Source organism: Scyliorhinus torazame, chromosome 12 (assembly GCF_047496885.1).
Source record: "Scyliorhinus torazame isolate Kashiwa2021f chromosome 12, sScyTor2.1, whole genome shotgun sequence".
NCBI classification, from domain to species: Eukaryota; Metazoa; Chordata; class Chondrichthyes; order Carcharhiniformes; family Scyliorhinidae; genus Scyliorhinus; species Scyliorhinus torazame.
In genome coordinates this window covers 136,501,024-136,520,421 of record NC_092718.1, presented here as the reverse complement: position 1 = coordinate 136,520,421, position 19,398 = coordinate 136,501,024, and the positions used below count along the sequence as shown (strand labels likewise).

The following is a 19,398-nucleotide window of genomic DNA, read 5'->3' as shown; positions in this document are numbered from 1 at the left end:
TGCTGTGACAGCCAAGGTGACCAAAAGAAGCAGGCATTTTTTCAGCCTCCATAGAACAAACAGCATATTTCACCATGATCTGAAGACTAGATGACTCCATGATTTCTGAATTTCACAATGGACCGGAGACTGGCTGTAGGTATCAATACAACAGAAAGGTTAAAGCGAGGCAGAATAAGGATTGAACAGATCTGCTTATTACAATCAAGGACAGAATTGGAACAGTAATAATGGGCAAATGAATCCCCGGGGAACAATCAGCATGTCAGATAGAGCTTGAAGATTCTTAGCTTGTGATCTGCCCAGTTGAAGATGGAGGATCCTTGAAATGACACATGACACAAATGATAATGAAGAAGGTGAAGATAATGATGCAGCTGAGAAAATTACTATCAATTTGTCATAAGGTGTTTGAATCTGCCGTTCAATGTGTTAGTTTCAGATTTTTTGTTTTAATAAACATTTTATTGAGGTATTTTTGGCATTACAACAACAACAAAATAAACAATGTCCATGAATCTATAAACATAGTGCAAAAGACGTCTTCCTCCCTTACAGGTCCCACCTTTATTAACCCCCTACTCTAAACTAAACTAACCCCCCCACCCCTGCTGACAATTAATTTTCCACAAAGAAGTCGACGAACGGTTGCCACCTCCAGGCGAACTTGATTTTTCCAAACAGAGAAAGCTAGCCATGTCCGATAGCCAGGTCTCCGACTTCGGGGGCTTTGAGTCCCTCCAAGCTAGTAATATCTGCCTCCGGCTACCAGGGAAGCAAAGGCCAGAATGTCTGCCTCTTTCTCCTCCTGGATTCCCGGGTCTTCCGACAACCTGAAAATCACCACCTCTGGACTCGGTGCCACCCTTGTTTTTAACACCGTGGACATGACATCTGCAAACCCCTGCCAAAATCCCCGAAGCTTTGGACATGCCCAGAACATGTGGACATGGTTCGCTGGTCCTCCCGCACACTTTGCACACCTGTCTTCCACCCCAAAGAACCTGCTCATCCGGGCCACTGTAATGCGAGCCCGGTGAACGACCTTGAATTGTATCAGGCTGAGCCTGGCACATGTTGCGGACGCGTTGACTCTACTCAACGTGTCCGCCCATAGACCGTCATCTATCTCTCCTCCCAGCTCCTCCTCCCACTTGCACTTCAGCTCCTCGGTCTGCATCTCCTCCGACCCCATAAGCTCCTTATAAATGTCAGAGACGCTCCCTTCTCCTACCCACCCTCTGGAAACTACCCCCCCCCCCCCCCCCCCCCCCCCCCCCGTCCATACTCCCCGGGGCAAACGCTGATTATTACAGATTGGGGCCCAGACCGATGCTCCCACATGCCTCCTCCATTGCCCCCAGACTCTCAGGGCCGCCACCACCACGGGACTGGTGGAGTACCGTGCCGGCAGGAATGGCAGAGGCGCAGTTACCAACACCCCCCAGACTTGTGCCCTTGCAAGAAGCCGCCTCCATATGCTCCCATGCCAACCCCTCCCCCACTTCCTGATCATGGCTATATTCGCCGCCCAGTAATAGTTACAAAACTTTGGCAGCGCCAGCCCGCCCTCTCCCCGACTCTGCTCAAGCATCCCCCTCCTTACTCGCGGGGTCTTGCCCACCCAAACAAAGCCAGTGATCACTTTGTTTCCCCGTTTAAAAAAGGACCGCGGAATAATGATGGGGAGACACTGAAATACAAACAGAAATCTCGGGAGGACCGTCATCTTCACCGTCTCACCCTCCCAGCGAGTGACAACGGGAGCGCGTCTCATCTCTGAAAATCGTCCTTCGTTTGGTCTACTAGCCGGGCCAGATTTAATTTATGCAGCCGGTCCCATTCCCGCGCCACTTGGATGTCTAGATACCTCAAGCTTCCCCCTACCACCCTAAACGGCAGCTCCCCCAGTCGCCTCTCCTGTCCCCTCGCCTGCACCGCAAACATCTCACTTTTCCCCATATTTAGCTAATACCCCGAAAACCGGCCAAATTCCCCTAGAATTCTCATGATTTCTTCCACACCCTCTATTGGGTCCAATACATACAGAAGCAGGTCGTCTGCATAAAGCAAGACCCATTCTACCCGATCAAAAGCCTTCTCTGCATCCATCGCGACCACAACCTCCACCTCCCTACCTTCCGGGGCATCATGATCACGTTTAATCGCCTTATATTGGTCACCAACTGCCTTCCAGAAACAAACCCCGTCTGGTCCTCCCCTATAACGTCCGGAACACAATCCTCAATCCTGAAGGACAAAATTTGGCCAGCAGTCTGGCGTCTACATTCAACAAGGATATCGGCCTTTTGGACCCACACAGCTCCGGGCTCTTGTACCGCTTCAGGATCAGCGAAATTGTGGCCTGTGACATTGTCTGGGGCAGAACCTCCCTTTCCTTTGCCTCATTGAACATCCTCATCAACAACGGTCCCAATATCCCAGAAAACCTTTTATAGAACTCCACTGGGTACCCATCTGGCCCCAGGGCTTTACCCGACTGCATGGCCTTCAGACCCTCCGCGACCTCGTCCATCCCGATCAGGGCTCCCAGCCCTTCTACCAGCTCCCCGTCCACCTTCGGGAAAGTCAGCACCACTAGGAAGTGCCTCATCCCCTCCGGCCCCGTTGGGGGTTCCAACCCATACAGCCTACTGTAAAAATCCCTAAACGCCTTATTAGAATAGAACATACAGTGCAGAAGGAGGCCATTCGGCCCATTGGCTCTGCACCGACCCACTTAAGCCCTCACTTCCACCCTATCCCCGTAACTCAATAACCCCTCCTAACCTTTTTGGTCACTCAGGGCAATTTATAATGGCCAATCCACCTAACCTGCACGTCTTTGGACTGTGGGAGGAAACCGGAGCACCCGGAGGAAACCCACGCAAACACGGGGAGAACGTGCAGACTCCGCACAGACAGTGACCCAGAGGGGAATCGAACTTGGGACCCTGGCGCTGTGAAGCCACAGTGCTATCCACTTGTGCTACCGTGCTGCCCCTGCTGAATCTCCAACCAGGTTCCCATCTCCGTCATTTACTTTCCCTATCTGTCTGGCCGCCTCCCTCTTTCTAAGCTGCTGTGCAAGCATTCTGCTGGCCTTCTCCCCATGCTCACAGATCGCCCCACTCACCTTTCTCAGCTGCTCCACCGCCCTCCCTGTTGTTAACAAGCCGAACTCCGCCTGTAGCCTCCGCCGTTCCCTTAAAATCCCTGCCTCTGGGGTCACCGCATACCTCCTATCAATCTGTAGTATCTCCTTTCCCAGTCGGTCTGTCTCTGCCCTGTCCACCTTCTCCCTATGGGCCCGGATTGAGATCAGCTCCCCCCCGCCCCCCTGACCACCACCTTCAGTGCTTCCCGGACCACCGCTGCTGAAACTTCCCCCGTGTCATTGACCTGCAGGTAGTTCTGAATACATTTCCTCAGCCGCTCGCACACCCTTTCATCCGCCAAAAGTCCCACATCTAACCTCCAGTGCGGGCGCTGGTTACTGTCTTTACTAACCTGCAGGTCAACCCAGTGCGGAGCATGGTCTGAGATTGTAATCGCCGAGTACCCCGTGTCCACCACCCCCGTCAGTAAGGCCCTGCTCAGAATAAAGAAATCAATCCGGGAGTACACTTTATGCACGTGTGAGTAGAAGGAGAACTCCTTCGCCCTCAGCTGCCCGAACCTCCATGGCTCCAACCACCCATCAGTTCCATGAACCCTCTTAGTTCCTTTGCCATTGCTGGCACCCTGCCCGTTTTTGAGATTGACCGGTCTAAGCCAGGGTCAATAACTGTGTTAAGGTCGCCTCCCATGACCAACCTGTGCGAGTCCAGGTCCGGTATCTTCCCCAGCATCCTCTTTATAAACTCCACATCATCCCAATTTGGCGCATATACATTCACTAATACCACCTGCACCCCCTCCAGTTTCCCACTGACCATAATGTACTGACCTCCCACATCCGAGACTATTCTACCCGCTTCAAACACCACCCGCTTATTGATCAGGATCGCGACCCCTCTAGTCTTTGAATCTCGTCCCGAGTGAAAGACCTGACTGACCCAGCCTTTCCTCAATCTCATCTGTTCAGCTACTCTAAGGTGCGTCTCCTGTAACATTACCACGTCCGCCTTCAGTCCCCTCAGATGCACGAACACGCGACACTGAGGGGTGATGGGAAGCTGAGGGGAGAGGGGCCATTTAGCCCTCGAACATTCCAGGTGATGAGCCTAGTTGGGGGGCTCATTGCCCCCCCCCCACCTTCGCCGATCAGCCATCCCCTTTTTTGGGCCAGCCTCCAGCCCATGCTCCGCGCCCATTATGCATGTCTGCATCGACTCTCACAAACTTCTACAGATGTGCCAAAGAGAGCATCCTATCCGGCTGCATCACAGCCTGGTATGGCAACTGCTCGGCCCAAGATCGCAAGAAACTGCAGAGTGTGGTGAACTCAGCCCAACGCATCACACAAGCTTGCCATCCTCCCATTGATTCTGTATACACCCCCCGTTGCCTCAGGAAGGCAGACAGCATTATCAGAGATCCCTCCCACCCAGGCATTGCCTTCTTCCAGATCCTTCCATCAGGCAGAAGGTTCAGAAGTCTGAAGACCCGCACATCCAGACATAGGAACAGCTTCTTACCCACAGCTACAAGACTCCTCAACGACTCCCCCTTGGACTGATCTGTTCCCTGTAGGAACACTATTCACGACGTGCTATGCTGCTCTTGCTCATGTATTTGCTTTGTTTGCCCCCTTGTTCCGCACTGTAACCAATCACTGTTTGTCGATGTACCATTTGTCAATGTACTCTGTCAATTATTCTTTTGTCTATTATGTACGTACTGTGTACGTTCCCTTGGCCGCAGAAAAATACTTTTCACTGTACTTCAGTACATGTGACAATAAATTAAATCAAGAGACTATGGAATCAAGAGACTATCAGAGGATAAAGTTTCTGAAAGTGAGATGAGCAAGAGATTAGTTATCAAAAAACTACAAAAATGTGGGCTGGATTCTCCGATCCTGAGGCTAAGTGCTGACACCAACGGAAGATCGGTGGAGTTCCACGATGGAAAAATTGGCACCACACGCGCACCGATTCCACTACCAGTGAGGGGCTAGCACTGGCGCCGCGTGAAACACCCGTGGAACACTCGATAAACAGTGGGAGAATCAGCTGGTCCGTGCTGGGCACGCGCAGGGCTGGCAAGCTGCACGTATACCTGCACCCTCCCCACACAGGCACCAATCGCGCCCAAAAGAATGGCGCCGGTTATGCTGGACCGCGTACCCATCCACCCCAACCCCACAGCCCACCACCCGACCATCCCCCACGACTCCCTCCAGACCAGGCAGAAGCCCCCTGGCCAGCAGCACGACTGTTGGCGGTGCTGGACACTGTCCATACGCCCTCTCTCTCCCCCTGCAGCCACCACAACAGGCTCACAAACGTTGAGACCACACACTGCCTGCGGCGTTGAGAACTCGGCCCATCCAAGGTGGAGCATCGCTGGTGGGCCTGAGAATTAGAGGCGAACGCGGTCGCAATGACGCAGATTTGGAGCATCGCAATGACGCAGATTTAGAGGGTGGGGAGCATCGCAATTCGGCGCCAAATTGCCGCCTGCCACGATTTCAACTTCGAGAGGTATTCTCCGCCCCATTGCCATTCCCGATATTGGAGTCGGGCAATAGAGAATCCCGTCCCAGGTGTAGCATTCTTTATTCTTTCATAGCATATGGGCATCACTGGCAAGATTGGCATTTGCCACCCATCTATAATTGGCCTTGAACTGAATAGGCCATTTGGGACGGTTGAGGACTCTGGGTCTGTACTCGTTGGAGTTTAGAAGGATGAGGGGGGGGGATCTTATTGAAACTTAGAGGATACTGTGAGGCCTGGATCGAGTGGACGTGGAGAGGATGTTTCCACTTGTAGGAAAAACTAGAAGCAGAGGACACCATCTCACACTAAAGGGACGATCCTTTAAAACAGAGATGAGGAGGACTTTCTTCAGCCAGAGGGTGGTGAATCTGTGGAACACTTTTCCGCAGAAGACTGTGGAGCTAAATGACTGAGTGTCTTTAAGACAGAGATAGATAGGTTTTTGTTCAAGAAGGGGATCAGGAGTTATGGGGAGAAGGCAGGAGAATGGGGATGACAAAATATCAGCCATGATTGAATGGAGCAGACTCGATGGCCCGAGTGGCCTAATTCTGCTCCTATGTCTTATGGTCTTATTGCAGAGAGGCAGTTCAGAGTCAACCACATTGCTGTGAGTCCGGAGTCACATGTGGGCTAGACCAGGTAAGGATGGCCCAGAATGAACCAGATGGTTTTTTTCATAAGACTCGGTAAGATTCTTCATACTCACCCAATTGCTGAGGCTAGCATTATATTCCAGGGTTTAGTAACTGACTTTACATTCCATCATGGTGGGATTTGAACCCATGTGCATGAGGTTTTAGTATGGGATCGCTAGTCCGGTCATGTTCAGTAATGTTACCGCGAAACCGTCGTCTCCCTATCAAAGAATCTGAGGGCTCATAGAAAAAAATTAGTGAGATGTGTAAAAGGCTAGCACCACATCCGGTTACAAACCTTTCACTGGTGGCTCACTTTAACTCAATGGTGGGCTTTGGAGAAATAGAGAGTGGCTGGAGTTTGCGCAGCAGCGAAGATTCTGATTGGAGTGCCATTTGTCGATGGCAAATTCAGATTCACGTGTGGAAATCTGAACGTCATGCTCACAAAGCAGTGAAATATTGCACTCGGGGCGAAGGGGATGAAAGGATATGGAGGGAAGGCACGGTCAGTCTATTGAGTCGGATGATCATAATGAATGGCGGAGCAGACTTGAAGGGCCGAATGGCTTCCTCCTGCTCCTATTTTCTATGTTTCTATTACGAATGCAACATCCGAAAGTTGTTTCACTAGTGGACTATGTATAAGAGAAAAAGAATCCGGTGTATTTCAATCAGGTTGAAATACAGTATAAATATTTAAGTTGACCCACCAGACTGTGAGCTGGCTGTCCCGTCATGGGCAGCTCATTCCATAGAAGTGATCATTCCAGATGGTTGGAGATTGTAATTCTTATCAAAGTCTGGGAAGAATCCCAAATTGTCTTCTGTCTTTGCACTGGTCTTCCTGCTCGAGAAGGTACTGAATTAGGTCCTCTCTCTTTCTGCACACTGCTTTATGTACTGTGAGCCACGCTTCCATTTAGGCCTTGGACAAAATCCAGAACAATTGACGCACGGTACAAGACCAGCTGAGGCAGAATTTACTTCAGGAGATTTTATGTCAGAAAAAAATATGAGGTCATTGGGATTGAAAAAGTCAAAGGTCCGAATGGTAAGACACTAATTATCAAATGTGACAATCAAGCCATAGATTGCTTCAAACTTCATGATTAATTAAATTAATTACAAAGTCTTGGGCTCTGTGCAACTAATGGAAGTAAGTGAGGCACCTATATTTCAAGTGCTGTGAAGAGGTCAGAAGGCTGGGATAACGGTATCATGAGTTACCATGAGACACAGGACTGAGATATCACATGGGGGGTGACAGGGACAGAGTGGAAATGTCAAAGAATGAGGAATCCACAGGTCCAGGCTCATGCCCAGGCGACGGGAGTTCAAATCCCACTGTGGCAGCTCACTTAATAAAAACCTGGAATTGTGAAGCTGGTGTCGGTAACAGTGGGCATGCTTCGACTGTTGTAAAAAAAAAACATCTGGTTCCACAGATGTCCCCTTCAGGAGGAAGGAGATCTGTCACCCTCACCCAATCTGGCCTACATGTGGCTCCAGACCCCCGCAGCAATATGGGTGACTGCTAACTGGCCCTCTGCAAGGGAAATATGACCTATTTCCTTTCGAGGGCAAGTAGGGGTGGACAACAAACACTGCCCATATCCCATGAAAGAAAAATCTGGACGTCAATTGGCCAGTGGACGCTCGGGGGATATACATTCCGGAGGCATCCAATGAGCGGAAGCGCTGCAACATCTGTGAAAGGCAGTTTGATACGCTGGTTGAATATTCAAATTGATGACAATGACATGTGGTGTATGAGCCGAAAAGATATAACAGCTTCAGAGTAACCCCTGTGTCAGGAGAAGAAGATTATTTTTAAAAATATATATTTTATTAAAGTTTTCAAACAGAATTTTTCCACTTTACAAATCAACATAAAAATAGCACAGTAACTGATAAATAACATCATTTAAATAAAATAGTGAACTAACAAAGTGACAAAAAATAGTGCTCCCCCCCCCCCCTTCCTCCCCCCCCCCCCCCCCCCCCCCCCCCCCCCCCGGGCTGCTGCTGCTGCTGATCTATTTTCCCTTAACGTTCCGCGAGATAGTCAAGGAACGGTTGCCACCGCCTGGAGAACCCCTGAACCGATCCTCTCAACGCAAATTTCATCCGCTCTAGTTTTATGAACCCTGCCATGTCGTTTATCCAGGCCTCCACGCCGGGGGGTTTCGCTTCCTTCCACATGAGTAAGATCCTTCGCCGGGCTACCAGGGACGCAAAGGCCAGAATATCGGCCTCTTTCGCCTCCTGCACTCCCGGCTCCTCCGCTACCCCAAATATAGCTAACCCCCAGCCTGGCTTGACCCGGACCTTCACCACCTTTGAGATCACCTTTGCCATGCCCCCCCCCCAGTACTCATCCAATGCCGGACACGACCAAAACATGTGTGTGGTTCGCCGGTCTTCCCAAGCACCTCCCACACCTGTCCTCCACCCCGAAGAACCTGCTCAGTCTTGCTCCCGTCATGTGTGCTCTGCGTAGAACCTTAAATTGTATCAGGCTAAGCCTGGCACACGAGGACGAGGAATTTACCCTACTTGGGGCATTAGCCCACAGCCCCTCCTCAATCTCCTCCCCCAGCTCTTCTTCCCATTTTCCCTTCAGCTCCTCTACCAGCGCCTCCCCCTCGTCTCTCATCTCCTGATATATTTCGGACACTTTGCCCTCCCCGACCCATACCTCCGAAATCACTCTATCTTGGATCCCCTGTGTCGGGAGCAGCGGAAATTCCCTCACCTGTTGTCTTGTAAACGCCCTCACTTGCATGTATCTAAGGATATTCCCCGGGGGCAACTCATACTTTTCCTCCAGCGCTCCCAGGCTCGCAAACATCCCGTCAGTAAACAGATCTCTCAATCTCCTAATTCCTGCCCGATGCCAGCTCTGGAACCCTCCGTCCATCCTTCCTGGGACAAACCTATGGTTGTTCCTGATCGGGGACCACACCGAGGCACCCATCACCCCCCTGTGTCGCCTCCACTGCCCCCAGATCCTTAAGGTTGCCACCACCACTGGGTTTGTGGTATACTTTTCGGGGAGAGCGGCAGCGGCGCCGTCACCAGCGCCTTTAGGCTCGTTCCCTTACAGGACGCCATCTCCAGCCTCTTCCACGCCGCCCCCTCTTCCTCCCTCATCCACTTACAAACCATTGCCACATTGGCGGCCCAGTAGTCGTCGTCCAGGTTTGGCAACGCCAGTCCCCCTCTGTCCCTGCTACGCTGCAGGAATTCCCTCCTTACCCTCGGGGTCTTCCCTGCCCACACGAAACTCATAACGCTCCTGTCTATTTTATTGAAAAAGGCCTTCGTGATCAGAATGGGGAGACATTGAAACACGAAAAGAAACCTCGGGAGAACCATCATTTTTACCGCCTGCACTCTGCCCGCCAGTGAGAGCGGCAACATATCCCACCTCTTGAAATCCTCCTCCATCTGCTCCACCAGCCGCGTCAGATTAAGTTTGTGTAGCTCCTAGCTACCTGAATCCCCAAAGATCGGAAGCTCCTTTCCACTCTCCATAACAGCAGGGCATCTATTCCTCTTCCCTGGTCCCCAGGGTGTATTACGAAAAGCTCACTCTTCCCATATTTAGCCTATATCCCGAAAAATCTCCAAACGCCCTCAAAATCTGCATAACCTCTGTAATCCCCTCTACAGGATCCGCCACATATAGCAGTAGGTCATCTGCGTAGAGTGACACTCGATGTTCCTCTCCCCCTCTAACCACCCCCCTCCATTTCTTAGAGTCTCTCAACGCTATGGCCAGTGGTTCAATTGCCAACGCGAACAGTAATGGGGACAGGGGGCACCCCTGCCTTGTTCCCCTATGTAACGGAAAATACTCCGATCTTTGCCGGTTTGTGACTACACTTGCCACTGGGGCCCCATATAGGAGTCTGACCCATCGAACAAACCCCTCTCCGAACCCAAACCTCCTCAACACCTCCCATAAATACTCCCACTCTACCCTATCGAATGCCTTCTCTGCATCCATCACCGCCACTATCTCTGCCTCCCCCTTCGCTGGGGGCATCATTATCACCCCCAACAGCCGTCGCACGTTGACATTCAGTTGTCTCCCCTTTACAAACCCTGTGTGGTCTTCATGCACCACCCCCGGGACACAATCCTCGATCCTCGTCGCCAGCATTTTTGCCAGCAGCTTGGCGTCTACATTCAGGAGTGAGATAGGCCTATATGACCCGCATTGCAGCGGATCTTTATCCCACTTCAGGATTAGTGATATCGTCGCCTCCGACATTGTCGGGGGTAGTATCCCCCCTTCCCTGGCCTCGTTAAAGGTTCTCGCCAGCAGCGGGGCCAACAAGTCCGCATATTTCTTGTAAAATTCCACCGGGAACCCGTCTGGTCCCGGGGCCTTCCCTGCCTGCATGTTCCCCAGCCCTTTAGTCACCTCATCCACCTCAATTGGCGCCCCCAGGCCTGCCACCTCCTGCTCCTCCACCCTCGGGAACCTTAATTGGTCCAGAAACTGTTGCATTCCCTCTTTTCCCTCCGGGGGTTGGGACCTATATAGCCTCTCATAAAAGTCCTAAACACCTCATTTATCTTCCCTGCTCTCCGCTCCGTAGTTCCCGTTTCATCCCTAACTCCCCCAATTTCCCTCGCCGCTATTCTCTTGCGAAGTTGGTGGGCCAGCAGCCGGCTCGCCTTTTCCCCATATTTGTATCTCATCCCCTGTGCCTTCCTCCACTGTGCCTCTGCCTTCCCTGTGGTCAGCAGGTCAAACTCCGTCTGAAGTCTTCGTCTCTCTATATAGTCCTTCGTCCGGGGCCTCCGCATATCTTTTATCCACCCTCAAAATCTCCCCCACTAATCTCTCCCTTTCTTTGCCCTCTTGTTTCTCCTTGTAAGCCCTAATGGAGATCAACTCTCCCCTAACCACCGCCTTCAGCGCTTCCCATACCACCCTCACCTGGATCTCACCATCATCATTGGCCTCCAGGTACCTCTCAATACATTCCCGCAGCCTTCCACAGACCCCCTCATCCGCCAATAGTGCCACATCCAGTCGCCAGAGTGGGCGCTGCTCCCTCTCCTCTCCTAGTTCCAGATCCACCCAGTGCGGGGCATGGTCTGAAACGGCTATGGCCGAGTACTCCGTTCCTGCCACCTTCGAGATCAGTGCCCTACTCAAAACAAAGAAATCTATCCGGGAGTAAACCTTGTGGACATGGGAGAAAAAGGAGAACTCTTTGGCCAACGGCCTAGCAAATCTCCACGGATCCACTCCCCCCATTTGCTCCATGAACCCCCTAAGCACCTTGGCCGCTGCCGGCCTTCTTCCGGTCCTGGATCTAGACCGATCTAACCCTGGATCCAGCACAGTATTGAAATCCCCTCCCATTCCCAGGCTTCCCACCTCCAGGTCCGGGATACGTCCCAGCATCCGCTTCATAAATCCCGCATCATCCCAGTTCGGGGCATATACATTTACCAGCACAACCTCCTTTCCCTGCAATCTACCACTCACCATCACGTATCTACCCCCGTTATCCACCACTATATTCCCAGCCTCGAACGACACCCCTCCAATATCGCCACCCCCCTGTTTTTCACATCCAACCCTGAGTGGAACACCTGTCCCACCCATCCTAACCTAACCTGATCCGCCACCTTCAGATGTGTCTCCTGAAGCATGACCACATCTGCCTTCAGCCTTTTTAAGTGCGCAAACACTCGGGCCCTCTTAATCGGCCCATTTAAGCCTCTCACATTCCACGCGATCAGTTGGACCCCCCCCCCCGTCCACCGACTAGCCATCCCCTGTTCTAGGCCAGCCCCCCGTCCGGGTCCCGCGCACCCACCCGTCCCCCAGGCAGCGCCTTCCCGTCCCGACCACCTCTTCTCATTCCAGCTCCCCCTCGCTCTCAGCAGCAGCAACCCAGTTGATCCCCCCCTCCCCCCGCTAGATCCCCATCTAGCATGGTTACTCCCCCCATGATGCTTCCGAAAGCCAGCTAACTCTAACTGACCCCAGCTTCCCCCGTTCTCTCCTTGACCCCCCTGTGCGTGGAACTCCCTTCCTGCGCCTATCTTCCCGCCATCATCCCGCCATCACCTCCATAGCGCGGGAAAAACCCCGCGCTTTCCTGGATCGGCCCCGCCCCCCCATGGCGCAGCTCCCCCATTCCCCATCCCCCCTCTCAGTCTCTTTTTCCACCGGCGCCCACATTTCTCAGTGTCCCCCCATCAAGAGGAGAAAAATTCCCCGTCTGTCGTCTCGATACTATAAACCTCCCATTCCCCAATTTACACTTCTGTACATCAACCTCGTTGTCTCCCCCCAACATCAATCCCTCAGTTCTAGTCCAGTTTCTCTTCTTGGATGAAGGTCCATGCCTCATCTGCCGTTTCGAAGTAGTAGTGCTTGCCCTGGTGCGTGACCCACAATCGCGCCGGCTGCAGCATCCCAAATTTTATTTTCTTCCTGTGAAGCACCGCCTTGGCCCGATTAAAGCTCGCCCTCCTTCTCGCCACCTCCGCACTCCAGTCCTGATACACTCGTATCACCGCATTCTCCCACCTGCTACTCCGTACCTTCTTGGCCCAGCTCAAGACAGCCTCTCTGTCTGTGAAGTGGTGAAATCTCACCACTATTGCCCTTGGTAGTTCTCCCGCCTTTGGTCTTCTCACAAGGACCCGGTGAGCCCCTTCCACCCCCAGGGGGCCTGAGGGGGCCTCAGCTCCCATTAGCGTATGGAGCATCGTGCTCACATAAGCCCCAACGTCAGCTCCCTCCATTCCTTCGGGGAGACCTAGAATCCGGAGGTTCTTCCTCCTCGAGCTGTTCTCCAGGACTTCGAGCCTTTCAATACACCTCTTATGTAGCGCCTCATGCCTCTCCGTTCTTACCACTAGGCCCTGTATCTCATCCTCGTTTTCGGCTGCCTTTGCCTTCACTCCACGGAGCTCTATCGCCTGGACCTTTTGTGTTTCCTTCAGTCCCTCGACTGCCAATAACATCGGCGCCAGCACCTCCTTCTTTAGTTCCTCCACACACCGTCAGAGGAATTCCTGCTGGTCCGGGCCCCATGTCGTCTGGGCTCCACCTGCCGCCATCTTGTTTCTCCCTTCTCTTCTCTGCCGCTGCTCCAGAGGATCCTTCGCAATCTGGCCACTGCCACTGGTCCTTTCCATACACACCCAGGGGACACCTTCCTTCATCACCCCACACTGGGTTTGGTCTGAAAAAATTTCCGTTGGGGCTCCCGAAAAGAGCCCAAAAGTCCGTTAGAACGGGAGCTGCCGAAACGTGCGGCTTAGCAGTGCATCGCCGCAACCCACAGGAGAAGAAGATTAAATGCTGGAAAAAGACGCTCAGATAATATAAGAGCGCACCCTGGCAGTTGTAGCCTCCAATCCCCCCCCCCCACTCCAGCTCCCTCCCCAAGGGGAAATGCTGGCAGAGTAGTGATGTCCCCGGACTAGTCATCCAGAGACAAGAGCAGAGGGCGCTGGGAGTGAAACAGAGTTTAACATTTCCAGTCCATAGACCTTCCATTGGAACTGAAAGGAGGGAGAATGTGTTCGGAGCAAAAGAAACTGCGAGGAAAAACAACCCCCAGGTCCAGGCTGAAGCCCTGGGGACGTGAGTTCAAATCCCACCACATTTGAGGATGCAGCTTCAGCGTGTCAGACGATAAAATGAAAGGTCCTTCGGAGTAGAACTGCAATCAGAAGCCCTCAGCTGACAATGAAGCTGAGAGGAGAGTCACACCAAAAGAGTTCAATCGTTACAGTGTGCTGAGGTACCAGAGAAGCGACAATTGTTTTTGTCACACTGGTGGGTTTTGTACTGAATCAAATCATTCTCGGTGGGACGTACAAGATACTGGTTGTGCAGGTTTTCAAGATTGACTGATTGATGTCAATACTGGAATGGACTTTCCCGACCTGCAAAAGTAAACTCAAAATTCTCTTTAATTCTATTTTTTATTCATTCCCGGGATGTGGGCATTGCTGTCTGGGCCCAGCATTTATTGCCCATCCCTAGTTGCCCTTCAGAATGTGGTGGTGATCCGCTTTCTTGAACTGCTGCAATCCCTCAGGTTAGGTACAGCCACAGTGCTGTTAGGGAGTGAGTTCCAGGATTTTGACCCAGCGACAGTGAAGAAACTGCCAATCCTTTTCCAAATCAGAATGGTGTTGCTTGGAGGGGAATCTCCAGCTGATGGTGTTCCCAGGAACCTACTGCCCTTGTCCTTCTAATTGGTGGTCGTCATGGGTTTGGAAGGTGCTGCCTAAGGAGCTTTGGTGAGTTCCTATAGTGCATCTTGTAGATGGTACACACGACTGCAACTGCGCAGTGGTAGGAGTGAATGTTTGTGGAATGGTGCCGTTTAAGCAGGCCTGCTATTTACAATCTATATCAATTACTTGGATGAAGGCACCGAATGAATAGTTGCAAAATTTGTGAATGACACAATTGTGAAGAAGACATAAATACTTTACAAAGGGACTATGGATAGGTTTAAGTGAGTGGGTGAAAAATGGCAGATGGGGAATAATACGGGGAAATGTGAATCTGTGCACTTTGGCAGGAATAGTGAGAATGACACAGATTCTGTGGTACAGAGGGATCTGGGAGTCCTGGTACACGAGTTGCAAAAAGTTACTATGCAGCTACAGCAAGTGAATAGGAAGGCTAATGGGAGGTTTATATCTATTACAAGGGGAATGGAATTTATAGGGGCTGTTTAGCACAGGGCTAAATTGCTGGCTTTGAAAGCAGACCAAGGCAGGCCAGCAGCGCGGTTCAATTCCCGTAACAGCCTCCCCGAACAGGTGCCGGAATGTGGCGACTAGGGGCTTTTCACAGTAACTTCATTTGAAGCCTACTTGTGACAATAAACGATTTACATTACATTACATTTATAGGGAGGTTTTACTGAAACTACACAGGATGTTGGTGAGACCACAACTGAAGGACTGCTGTAATGTTACCGTCTACTATCGAGAAAAAATGGCCTGTGACCGCCTGGCTCCCCAGTGTTGGATTTCGAGGGAACCCCAATGATGTGCTGGGGAATCCCTCTTGGAAGTTCCCAGGTAAAGGTTTATCCCGCAATTGCCCAGAAGCATTAACGTCCCCTGGACAATCGCGCTGGGCTGAGAACTATCCGAAAGAAGTGATTTAAATCGCCAACTTCGGATGGTTCTGCCAGTTTTAACCTGGTAGTTACTTTGAAAGAGTTAGCAGGAAAAAGGTCACTTTGAACTCCAGAGTAAATAATTTGAACATCCAGATCGAGCCCTGCACGGGATATCCCCACGAACCTGACCCACCCCCAGGGAACCCGTCACACTTCACCCACCCTGATATGTCTCCACTCCCCCAGCCAAACACCAGCCTCAAATGGCCCCCCCCATGTCTCTTGGTGAGACTATCCTGACCCTCCCCCACCCCAGTCCGGCTGCAACCTCCTGCTCCTCCCGGTCCAACTTCAAACCCCGCTGTGCTCCTACACTCGTGCCATTAAAGAGGGGGTGGAAGGAGTGTCTTTCACCTCTGCTTGCTCCATGTTGTTGCTCCTGTCTCTCCCAACCTGAGGTCTGATGGAACGGGGGAGCTTTTCAATCCCAGCGCAGCTAAGTCCCTCCTGAGTCGCAATTGCCATTCTGAGGAAGTTACGGGCCAAATCGCATCGGAAGCAGTTCAGGGAAGGTTCCCTCGACCCGTTCCTGGGTTGAGGAAAGGTTGAGCAGGATTGGGTCTCTATCCAATGGAGTTCAGAGGAATGAGAGGGTGATCTTATTGTAATGTTTAAAATCCTGAGGGGGCATGCGAGGGTAGATGCTGAGAGGATGTTTCCCCTTGTGGGTGAGACCTGAATGAGGGGACACGGTTTTAAATATGGAGGTCTCCAATTTAAGACGGCAATGAGGTGAAATGTTTTCACTCAGAGGGTCTTGATCTGTGTAGTTCTCTCCTGCAGAGAGCATGGTAGGTTTGGGAGAGGCGGGGTGGAAAGAGGGGGTTACTGCCATTGAATATATTCAAGGCTGAGTGGAACAGATCCTTGACTGACATGAGAGTCAGGGAGCCCGACAGGAACATGGGGTTGAGGCCTGAACCGGATCAGCCATGGGGAGGAGGCTCAAGGGGCTGAATGGACTATCCCTGCTCCTAATTTGTATTCTGACATGTCTGCATGCAGGCCAGGCTGGGTGTGGATGCATTTCCTCCCTAAAGGGCACTGTTTACCTTTTTGCAACAGTAGACGGTCATCATTGAGACTTTCTTGTGACCCTCAAACTGGTGCAAACTGCTGATTGCAAACCAACATCAATTGCAAAAAGCACGATCGGCAACCCATCAGAATCCATGCCTGACTTTCCACAACCCCAACCCATCATCCTCCGCTCCCCTTGCTGTAACGTCTTGTTATTGGCTCTGTTCTCAATGTTCTTCAATCCCCTCTTTAATAATACAGGGTGTCCTGAAAGGGTTAAGCCGTGCTCTAATGTTAACAGATGGTGTGGGGAGAGGGAGGAAAATGGGGACAGGGAATGTTGGAGTTGGTTACTCACAGGAAATCGTTCTTTTCGTGCGTTGCAGGTGGGTGTCGAGGGAGTGCAGACCGAACAATTCCCATGAGGAAGGGACAAACATGCAGCTTCTGCCAGCGCTGCTGCTTCTGTTAGTGATGTCTACCAAACGAAGCCGTCAGCTCCTGTCAACATTGCGCATGGGTCTGTGAAATCAACTACACTCTCAAAATACCTGTCCACATAATCACCGCTCGCGAATTACCCCCATATCTCATTGCTGGATAATTACCCCCATATCTCATTGCTGGATAATTACCCCCATATCTCATTGCTGGATAATTACCCCCATATCTCATTGCTGGATAATTACCCCCATATCTCATTGCTGGATAATTACCCCCATATCTCATTGCTGGATAATTACCCCCATATCTCATTGCTGGATAATTACCCCCATATCTCATTGCTGGATAATTACCCCCATATCTCATTGCTGGATAATTACCCCCATATCTCATTGCTGGATAATTACCCCCATATCTCATTGCTGGATAATTACCCCCATATCTCATTGCTGGATAATTACCCCCATATCTCATTGCTGGATAATTACCCCCATATCTCATTGCTGGATAATTACCCCCATATCTCATTGCTGGATAATTACCCCCATATCTCATTGCTGGATAATTACCCCCATATCTCATTGCTGGAAAATTACCCCCATATCTCATTGCTGGATAATTACCCCCATATCTCATTGCTGGAAAATTACCCCCATATCTCATTGCTGGATAATTACCCCCATATCTCATTGCTGGATAATTACCCCCATATCTCATTGCTGGATAATTACCCCCATATCTCATTGCTGGATAATTACCCCCATATCTCATTGCTGGATAATTACCCCCATATCTCATTGCTGGATAATTACCCCCATATCTCATTGCTGGATAATTACCCCCATATCTCATTGCTGGATAATTACCCCCATATCTCATTGCTGGATAATTACCCCCATATCTCATTGCTGGATAATTACCCCCATATCTCATTGCTGGATAATTACCCCCATATCTCATTGCTGGATAATTACCCCCATATCTCATTGCTGGATAATTACCCCCATATCTCATTGCTGGATAATTACCCCCATATCTCATTGCTGGATAATTACCCCCATATCTCATTGCTGGATAATTACCCCCATATCTCATTGCTGGATAATTACCCCCATATCTCATTGCTGGATAATTACCCCCATATCTCATTGCTGGATAATTACCCCCATATCTCATTGCTGGATAATTACCCCCATATCTCATTGCTGGATAATTACCCCCATATCTCATTGCTGGATAATTACCCCCATATCTCATTGCTGGATAATTACCCCCATATCTCATTGCTGGATAATTACCCCCATATCTCATTGCTGGATAATTACCCCCATATCTCATTGCTGGATAATTACCCCCATATCTCATTGCTGGATAATTACCCCCATATCTCATTGCTGGATAATTACCCCCATATCTCATTGCTGGATAATTACCCCCATATCTCATTGCTGGATAATTACCCCCATATCTCATTGCTGGATAATTACCCCCATATCTCATTGCTGGATAATTACCCCCATATCTCATTGCTGGATAATTACCCCCATATCTCATTGCTGGATAATTACCCCCATATCTCATTGCTGGATAATTACCCCCATATCTCATTGCTGGATAATTACCCCCATATCTCATTGCTGGATAATTACCCCCATATCTCATTGCTGGATAATTACCCCCATATTCCATCACTGAATATTTAATCCTGATAAATGTGAGGTGATTCATTTTGGTGGGACAAATTTGAATGCGGATTACAGGGTTAACGGCAGGGTTCTGAAGAATGTGGAGGAGCAGAGAGATCTCGGAGTTCATGTCCATAGATCTCTGAAAGTTGCCACCCAAGTGGATAGAGCCGTGAAGAAAGCCAAAAGTGTGTTAGCGTTTATTAACAGGGGGATTGAGTTTAAGAGCCGTAAGGTTATGCTGCAACTGTACAAGACCTTGGTTAGACCACATTTGGAGTAGTGTGTGCAGTTCTGGTCACCTCATTATAGGAAGGATGTGGAAGCATTGGAAAAGGTGCAAAGGAGATTCACCAGGATGCTGCCTGGATTGGAGGGTAGGTCTTATGAGGAAAGGTTGAGGGAGCTAGGGCTTTTCTCATTGGAGCGAAGGAGGATGAGAGGTGACTTAATTGAGGTGTCTAAGATGATGAGAGGGATAGATCGAGTGGACGTTCAGCGACTTTTTCCTCGGGTGGATGTACAAGGGGGCATAACTATAAGGTTCATGGTGGAAGATATCAGAGGGATGTCATAGGTAGGATCTTCACTCAGAGAGTGGTTGGGGCGTGGAACGCACTCCCAGCTACGTTAGTGGAGTCAGACACTTTAGGAACTTACAAGCGGTTATTGGACAGGCATATGGAGTGCACTAGAATGATTGGGAGTAGGCTGATTTGATCTTAGTTTCAGAATAGTTCGGCACAAC

General features: G+C 50.6%; 1 long non-coding RNA gene across 1 annotated transcript in view; it reads left to right on the top strand.

The window, feature by feature from the left end:
* The window catches only part of LOC140386612 (uncharacterized), a 244,569-nt gene that overhangs the window by 133,831 nt on the left and 91,340 nt on the right, over positions 1 to 19,398 (top strand). Inside the window, exon 3 of the long non-coding RNA XR_011933638.1 lies at positions 16,908 to 17,041. This is a non-coding gene — a long non-coding RNA (uncharacterized lncRNA). The remainder of the gene's footprint in view (positions 1 to 16,907; positions 17,042 to 19,398) is intronic.